Below are 8,971 nucleotides of genomic sequence, written 5' to 3' on the forward strand. Positions count from 1 at the left end.
ATTGTAAATATCAATTTTGAGTGAATTATCTTCAGTAGTTACTAAAATATCGCAGTTTTCGTATTTCTTAAAATTACCGTTATATGGGAGGTAGGCGTGGTTATTATCCGATTTCGCCCATTTTCAATACCATCCGTCCCACGCCCAAAAGAAGTTCACGTACCAAGTTTCGTTAAGATATCTCAATTTTTACTCGAGTTATCGTGTGCACAGACGGACGGACGGACGGACGGACAGACAGTCACCGCTTAATCGATTTCTCTTTTCATTCTGATCATTTATGTATACATTTGTCTATATCTATCTCGATTCGTTTTGCCTGTTACAAACAACCGTTATGTGAACAAAGTTATAATACCCTTGTGCACAAGTGCGCTCGGGTATAAAAATATTGAGCAAACCAACCAGCCGCATTGCTGAGATAATACTTTCAACGTTCTCTTTATATCCCATACCTGGATTTATTAAGTCTAGGCGACACTTCTTCGTCGAATTGACAACGCGAAATTTATATATTTTTTTTTTTTATAGTCGCTCTAATACTTTTGAGGAAATATTTTTTGTAGTATTAGTGGTTGCTAACTGTTGAAGTGTTTAAACGCTCAGCCGCATTGGAAGCCAGCAAATAACAGTTTCGACGAAGAAGGACTTCTGTGTTACTTTGTAGGAAGTGTTAGGAAGAAATATACTGACAAATCTAATGTACGATATTGATTTAAGGACTCACCATCCAAAGAGATCATTGTTGTCGACAGCGAATCAAGAACAAAAACTTTTTGAAACTTTCGATGGAGTCACGTGGGAGCGTAGCTGATAAAGTTATAGCGAGTCTTGCTTCCAAAACCGTTCATTATTTAATCGTGTACTGAATCATATTTTAGTACGGGCTACGTCAGTTTATGGGCATGTTGTGGTTTGAATTCGAAATGAAAAACTAAAAAAAATGAAACAAAAGAAAACCAAAAATTTTACACACAAAAAAATCGATTTGAAAAGGTTACTAAAATAGGAAAACTGTTTGCATTGCAGTTTTTGTTCTTTTCGTTGATGCACTGAGGCGTTCACAGGCCATCTTTGTGCATTTTCTCGCATGTGTTAATACTCTGTAGGAAAAATCTGTAGCTCTGACGTGGTTAGTCTATGCATAGAACCATGAAAACTCAAGATATCTGGTTACTTTAACAGAGTGTGATTATGGGAATTAGAAATTTCCACCCCGCTATAGATAATGCAGAAACAGTTCTGAATTCTACAATTTTGAGATACTATGATCTACATTACTTTTGAGTAATAGATGGCACGCTATTACTCGTAGCGAATTTTGAAGCCGGATCAAACAAATTTTTGCTACTACGCTTTGTTTTTTGATTAATCAGCAATTCTAACTTAGAATTTAAATAATTTTATTTGATTGGAAATTTTGAATTTCCGTAGACAAGAATCGTAAAATGTATGTAACCTTAACCCGATGCCACAGGCGACAAGTGCGAGAGTAGATTTAAGATTTGGCACTGCAAAAATCTCGCTCGAAAATAGATGCCACTAATCGCAGGCGGTTCGAAGTTTATGCGGTCTTCTAGTTATGAACCAAAAATTTGTTGCACTAATTGTCGATTTTCCTGCAGGGAATGTATGCACATGCATGTATGCTTTCAAATTTAAAATTTTCCATCACTCACAATCGCGATACGCGCAATGAATTCTTATTTATTGGAAGTTATATTTCGTGTAAAATATATTTCTAACTTTTATTGATGATTTGAACATGTCAATTCTAATTGCGTATTGGATAAGCCAATAAATAAAATCATACAACCAGAAGTATTTAAATAGGTTTCAGCTTCACCAAAAATGGAAACTTTAGCATAGAAATAGGAATAATTTTTATTTTTTATATGATTTTGTTTTTGACTATTTCATTTTTTGTGGTTTTAATAGAGGAATGGTTGATATAGACATACAAATGTTATATGCCTGTACTATACCACACTATTTATATTTATATATATGTATATATACAGGGGTAGGCGCTCGTAGTGTTGCCAAATAAAAATGCTATGATTTTGTCTATTTTTTTTTTTTTTTGTTTTAACCGACTTTACATAAAGGAGAAAGGTTATCAATTCGTCGGAATGTTTTTTGGACCATGTTAACCGATTTCTATAATTCTTTTTTTAGATGAAAGATGTTACCTCACAGTTGGTTCCTTATTATTTTGGTTTATGATCATTGGACCAGAATTGCAATTGAAGAATTGAAGAAATTAACTAAAATATTAAATTTTTATATGACAATTGAAGCCGGGTTTGTTTTCTGCTTAAAAACTAATTTATTTAAAAATATCGTTTCATCATAGAAACGAGTGTGCTTATTTTCTCTGGGCTTTAGAACATGGTCAATGTGTCGAATTTCAATTAAGTTGGCGATTTCAGTATAAATACCTTTACACTACATTGCTAACTTTCTTTTATAGGTCATATCTACCAAACCCAAGTTACCAGAGCACTTTAAAGGCTCAAAATTGCCCCCAAAATAAGCCAATATTTACCGTTGTTTCTACGACAGAAACCGAACTGATCACTTACAAAAACGAATTTTTTCGATAAACTTGGAATCTTATCTTTAAAACACCATACTTTACTTTGAAATAAACGTTTTTGTGAAGCTCTAAAAATTACAACTACAACTTCTGAGTATGGCACCGAAACGTATTTTTGTATGTTAACCCAGTTCAAGACCTATCTGCGAGCCAAATTTAATTAAAATCCGTCCGTCTCAGGGTGAAAGATGAACAAACGTATTCACAAACTTTCACATTTGAATCGGTTAATTCCACCGGCACACAAAAAAGTGGGGTGTGCTTTTAACCAGATCCGGTAGGTTGATATGCATTTCGACCCACTGAATCCAAATATGAAGTCCGTTTGACTCGAATGTCGAGTAAATTGCAAAAAGTGAGATGTGGTGTTGATAGTGTATTGGCGTACAGAAAAGATTGGCTCAGGAACGAAATAGCCGCAGCCTTACTGACTAACCTGTCTGCTTCTTTATTACTCCCAATGACTTTGTGGCGTTGTATCTAAATAAGCTTAACATTTATGTTGCCACCCAGTGGTATGCACTTTGCATTTATGACACTCGCAGAGTCTGCCCAGAGTTCCATAAAAAATATATAGCCCAATTCTTAATACCCCCGGGGAGTTTGTTCTCTTGTTTTCCCCGAAAACTTGGGAGGAGGAAATTCGAACTTCGAAAAAGCTTTTTGTTTGACACTTTTTTGAGAGCTCAACTCCGCCATTTAATATAAAAAATCCTCGGAGAATTTTTATTCATGATAGGAGGAAAGGCAAAAGATAGAAAACTCCCAGAGAGTTTCTGTTCAGAATCGGTCTGATATAGAAAATCAGATATAATTTGCTAATTTGATAAGAATAAGCGATTAAATATAAAATGTGTTTAGTGGTTACAAAAAATTTTTCCGAGATGGGTTGGGTTACAGTAGAAAATTTAAAGTTGGTAAGATATTACAAATATATTTAAAAAGGAAAAAACGAAGGGTGTGCCCATTTTCTACGATTTTCCCCATACAAATTTGGACCATTCTAATGTGCATGTTGTAGTAATTGTTACTTGTTTTTTAATTTTTGTTCTTATATTTAATGTTTAATTTCTACAGAAATAACCAAGGATATCATGGTGTATCAATCCGAATTAAAACTTACTAAAATTTGCTTCAAAAATCAATATGGTCTGGCCAGAACTATAAGGGTTAATATTGTTTTGCTTGTCTATAGCATTCAGACCCTACTCTCATGACAACCGTTTGTAATAATCCGCATTAAGCGCCTGACATGTGAACGAAACCCAAGTCTCTTTTCAAAACTAAGGTTAATTTTACCTCAGTGGCTCAAATGATGCTTGGCTTTCACTTATAATTTCAATTACTACATTATGAAGGCTTCTTCTCGTTGTTATCTCCGCTTTCGGACTGATGGCGCATAAATCCTCCTGCGAAGTTCACAGCACTTAAGACTTTCTGAAAATTTGGAGTCAAAATCGATTAGCGCGTAAAAATGTAAAAAAAAAATTGTTTTGTATACTTGCATTAGANATGTTTAATGGTAAAAAAAAATTTTTCCGAGATGGGTTGGGTTACAGTAGAAAATTTAAAGTTGGTAAGATATTACAAATATATTTAAAAAGGAAAAAACGAAGGGTGTGCCCATTTTCTACGATTTTCCCCATACAAATTTGGACCATTCTAATGTGCATGTTGTAGTAATTGTTACTTGTTTGTTGTGTAATTTTTGTTCTTATATTTAAGGTTTAATTTCTACAGAAATAACCAAGGATATCATGGTGTATCAATCCGAATTAAAACTTACTAAAATTTGCTTCAAAAATCAATATGGTTTGGCCAGAACTATAAGGGTTAATATTGTTTTGCTTGTCTATAGCATTCAGACCCTACTCTCATGACAACCGTTTGTAATAATCCGCATTAAGCGCCTGACATGTGAACGAAACCCAAGTCTCTTTTCAAAACTAAGGTTAATTTTACCTCAGTGGCTCAAATGATGCTTGGCTTTCACTTATAATTTCAATTACTACATTATGAAGGCTTCTTCTCGTTGTTATCTCCGCTTTCGGACTGATGGCGCATAAATCCTCCTGCGAAGTTCACAGCACTTAAGACTTTCTGAAAATTTGGAGTCAAAATCGATTAGCGCGTAAAAATGTAAAAAAAAAATTGTTTTGTATACTTGCATTAGACCTTACAAGCAAATAAAAATAATTTGTATACACATTTGAATTTTAGGTATTTGTGTAGGACAATTTCGAAAACTATTATTTTTTTCTCACCAATTGTATGGGTCGCCGCCTTATCTCGAGGAGAAATTTTTTTTGTTGCAACGATCATTGACTTCAAGTACCCCATTCTAGTACACATCCAGAGGATCCGAGTTATTATTAGTAAATTGAAGCTAGAAGGGAGTACTTAAAGGCGAACACAATGTTTGACAAAAAAAAAAATTGAATTTTCCTTGCAAAAATACTTTAGATTCGGAGGTGTACGGTGAACTTTTTGTGATCTAGTACGGTCTAATGTACATTCATGTCTTGTTTTAATTGCTCAATCTTTGCTTCAAACTGTTGCAAAACAATAAAAACATTGTCGAAATGTGTGGCTCCAAAATTAGTTTAATTTCTATTAATGTTCCGTAAAATAACATGAAAAAAATATAGATTTTTTGATTTGAAATTTCAATTTTAATTTTTAAGTCCTTTGGGTAGCAAATATTTAAATAAAAAAATATTTTAACAGAATTTTCCTTTAAGAAAATTTCCTCTTATTTACTAGCGATATCAAAAAAATTCTAATAATCATTTAGGCCTGCCACAGCGTATACGACAACAACACAGCCATTAAGTTAATTGATCAAGGAAAATCGCGCGTACCTTCCCTCCAAAAGTGAACAATCAATCATTCTAATTCGCCATTGCTGTTGGCATTGTTTTAGGCTATTGTGATGGCGGACACTTTTATTGTTTTTATCACACGCGCTAACTTGAAATGTCAATCAGCAAGTGTCAAGCATGTTGGAGGCGTCGATCAAAAAAGCACCAACTATAGAGGAACGCATCGCAAGAAGAGTATCGGTGGTAAATATGCGGGTACGTATGTATGTATGTATGTATGTATGTACATAGTGTTTAACTTCCGCCGGTCAGACAAAGTTGTTAATAAATAGTTAGACGCTTGTTGGCACACTTGTAATTGTCAATACATAATGCTTATCGTTTGATTGATGACCACAAGCGCAAGAGTATGGATGGGAATTAAGAGGAGGTAGGAAAGATCTGACATAGTGTAATGACTGACAAGAAATTTTTATAACTACCTGTGGGTAAAGTTTTCGCCGCCTCAGAGTTTTAAATCTTTCGGAAATTCACAAAAAAAGAATAAAAATAAAATTAAAAGTTAATTTTAGTACAGTTATGTAAGGAAACTGGTAGTAAAGTAACTGTTTCCTTCTCCCAAAGACAAAGACAAAGACAAAGACAAAGACAAAGACAAAGACAAAGACAAAGACAAAGACAAAGACAAAGACAAAGACAAAGACAAAGACAAAGACAAAGACAAAGACAAAGACAAAGACAAAGACAAAGACAAAGACAAAGACAAAGACAAAGACAAAGACAAAGACAAAGACAAAGACAAAGACAAAGACAAAGACAAAGACAAAGACAAAGACAAAGACAAAGACAACGAAATGAGAAGGAGAACAAAAATAAAGCTTATGCAAAAAACAACTAAATAATAATATTGCAAACATCTTCCTTCCTGTAATTTTTCTTTGAAGTTTCTTCCGCTCATCATCATATTCCAAGTACGTAATACCACACAAATTACGGTATAGCTCATGGTAAAAGCGTTTAGTAATACCTAAACTCGCATAATACCTAAACTCGCATACAAATATATGAAAAATATGAGAGCAGAATGAAAATATTATACAGCAAGACCATGTCAACTGTTGGCAGTGATTTTGAAACCTAAAAAATTCTTGTGGAAATATACCTTAGTAAAGGAATTATATGTGCACCATGTTTTTCCTCGATTTCTCTCTATTAAATAAGAGTAATGTTTTTTGTGGAGTGCAATTTTAAGAGCCCTTGGTTAATAAGTAATTTCCGTACATAAGGTTGGCATTCGTGTGTAACCGTATACCGTTTCAGAAATCCGTAGTACATTCAATAGAACATAATTATATGTGCATAAGAAGTTATTGTCGGCCGCTGTGGTGTAGTGGTAAGCAGTGCGCGCTTCCACTCCACAATGCCTGGGTTCAAACCCTGGTCAAAGCAACATCGCAAAAATATAGAAAAAAGGTTTTTCTTAACAGCGGTCGTCCCTCGGCAGGCAATGGCAAACCTCCGAGTGTATTTCTGCCATGAAAAACAGCTTCTCATAAAAATACAATCGCCGTTCGGAGTCGGCGTAAAACTGTAGGTCCCTCCGCTTTGTGTGGCAACATCACGGCGCACGCCACAAATCGGAGGAGAAGCTTGGCCAAACACTAACATATGTGTAAGCGCCAATGTATTATTAAGAAGTTATTTGGCTTCCGATTTCTGCAGTGTTATAAATTCTCAACAAAAAAGTACACTATTAACTGGGTTTTAAAAGCTTAAATATGTAGAATCCGTTTTCATACTAAAACCCGTTTTATTATTTTTCCATATTAAATCACGGCCCAATAATATCTTCTTCCCTGATTTGTGTTTGATATTCACCTCTGCCAAAATCGTAATGAATTAACCCACCTCAAATTCTACAAAATTTAACCGCAAAAAAGCATTTTGTCAACACATTGTTTGCAACTAAGTAATTTTATGTGTCAGTTTTTGCTGTTATGATTGCTGACCACTGAAAATCAAAATTTTGCGCCACATTAATCATAACAAAAATATTTGGAAATTAAATAAATTGATTAGGAATATGCCCTTAAGGTCGGTTAAATATTTAGAGTTAACTGTAAATACAAAAGCTGACACAAGGGGCAACAGTGGTTACAAGGCAACATTATGGATGTAGGCTGCTAAATGCTGGAATGAAATATCTTGAATTATAAGTGTGCTTTTATACTGGCTTGGGCAGACAAATGAGCGTCCAAATGCCAAAACGACAGCTGAGTGATGAGTTTATCCAACCACTTGGCTAGCCATCGCTTGGCCAACGTACTTTATCCTCCTCGGCTATTGCGGGGCTGCCAATTCATTTGAGCCACGCCGTCGTGCAGAGTTTGGCAGTTTCGTAAAAGCCTCCAGCTGTTGATGCTTATGTCAAGCACATATCAGGGTAACGGCAACTATGTATGTATGTATATAATTGGTTAGTTTATGGTTAAGCTCAAAGCTTGTCTTAGCAGTCAGTTTGCCAAACAGTGAACTGGCTATGCGCTGTCATGGCCATTAAAATTTAATAAATGCCCTATTTACAAACATTACTTTGGCTATAAGGATGAGTTTGAATTTATTGCGCGTGGCTAGTGGTATGCTTTTGTTGTCTGCTTGAGTTGTCCGACATCCGTTGCTGTTGGCATTTTTGTGATGGAGGATACGCGTTGCTTGGTACATTTTCAATTAAGTTATTTTCCAATTAATTAGCAATTGCAAAGTAAGCGAGGTCGGTTGAGTCAAAAACTTTTCGGCGGTCAACAAATTTTTGCGGTTGCAGAATAATATTTAATGAATTCAGAATTCTGCCATCATTGTTTAAACTTAAGCTTTTAAATAAAAGGTCCACAAAAATTAAGTATCTTAATTTTTGGATGCTTTTTTTATTTTGTATACTCTTACTTAATTAAGGAAGATTGCCGGCGGGCTAGGCGCGAGAGTACACCCGCGACTAATATCCAACTTTGTGTGGCTGCGTCGACAGGAAAAATACCTTCTGAAATACCCACCAACTATGGAAGCTTGGGGCAAAACTGCACAGTATGGTAATGCACAAAGTTGAGATTATAATATTCCAGGTGGTACCCACAAGTGTAGAAATCTGTTCACATCTGCGGAAGGAGAAACTATTGCCGCAAACATTGCCAAAGTATGGAGGAGAGGGCGAGGTAATATCACTCTTCTTCAGAATTTGGAAGACGATGAAAATTGTCAAGTAGCTCGCTGCCAAGGATCCTCCCATGATGGAATTGGTTTTCTTTCACACCCCAGAAGAGGAGGAGAAGGCAGAAGGATCGGAGGGCAAAAGGCAGGCAGGGGAAACCGTCTTCTATGGCCAGTCGAACTCCTCCTGTCGCTGCATCCAGTAAATGACCCACGTTGAAGAAGCTTATTTCAGAAGCTGTTGGGACCTTTGTGGATGCATCAGCATTCAAATCTGCCGGCCCTGAAAAAGGAGGAAAATTGCAGCAACATCTACTAATGCCCACCCCAATGCCTCTTCGAGTCA

The 8,971-nt window shown here is 35.6% G+C and overlaps 1 long non-coding RNA gene across 1 annotated transcript in view; it reads right to left on the reverse strand.

Moving 5' to 3' along the window:
* The window catches only part of LOC108368164 (uncharacterized), a 24,731-nt gene extending 17,987 nt beyond the window's left edge, over nucleotides 1-6,744 (reverse strand). The window contains exons 1-2 of the long non-coding RNA XR_001848334.1: nucleotides 6,734-6,744; nucleotides 4,764-4,774 (exon numbers count right to left, since the gene is read on the reverse strand). This is a non-coding gene — a long non-coding RNA (uncharacterized LOC108368164). The remainder of the gene's footprint in view (nucleotides 1-4,763; nucleotides 4,775-6,733) is intronic.
* Between the last annotated feature and the right edge of the window lie 2,227 nt (nucleotides 6,745-8,971).

Source organism: Rhagoletis zephyria, unplaced genomic scaffold (genome assembly GCF_001687245.7).
Source record: "Rhagoletis zephyria isolate East Lansing unplaced genomic scaffold, Rhagoletis_zephyria_1.1 Rzeph_scaffold_02981, whole genome shotgun sequence".
Classification (NCBI taxonomy): Eukaryota; Metazoa; Arthropoda; class Insecta; order Diptera; family Tephritidae; genus Rhagoletis; species Rhagoletis zephyria.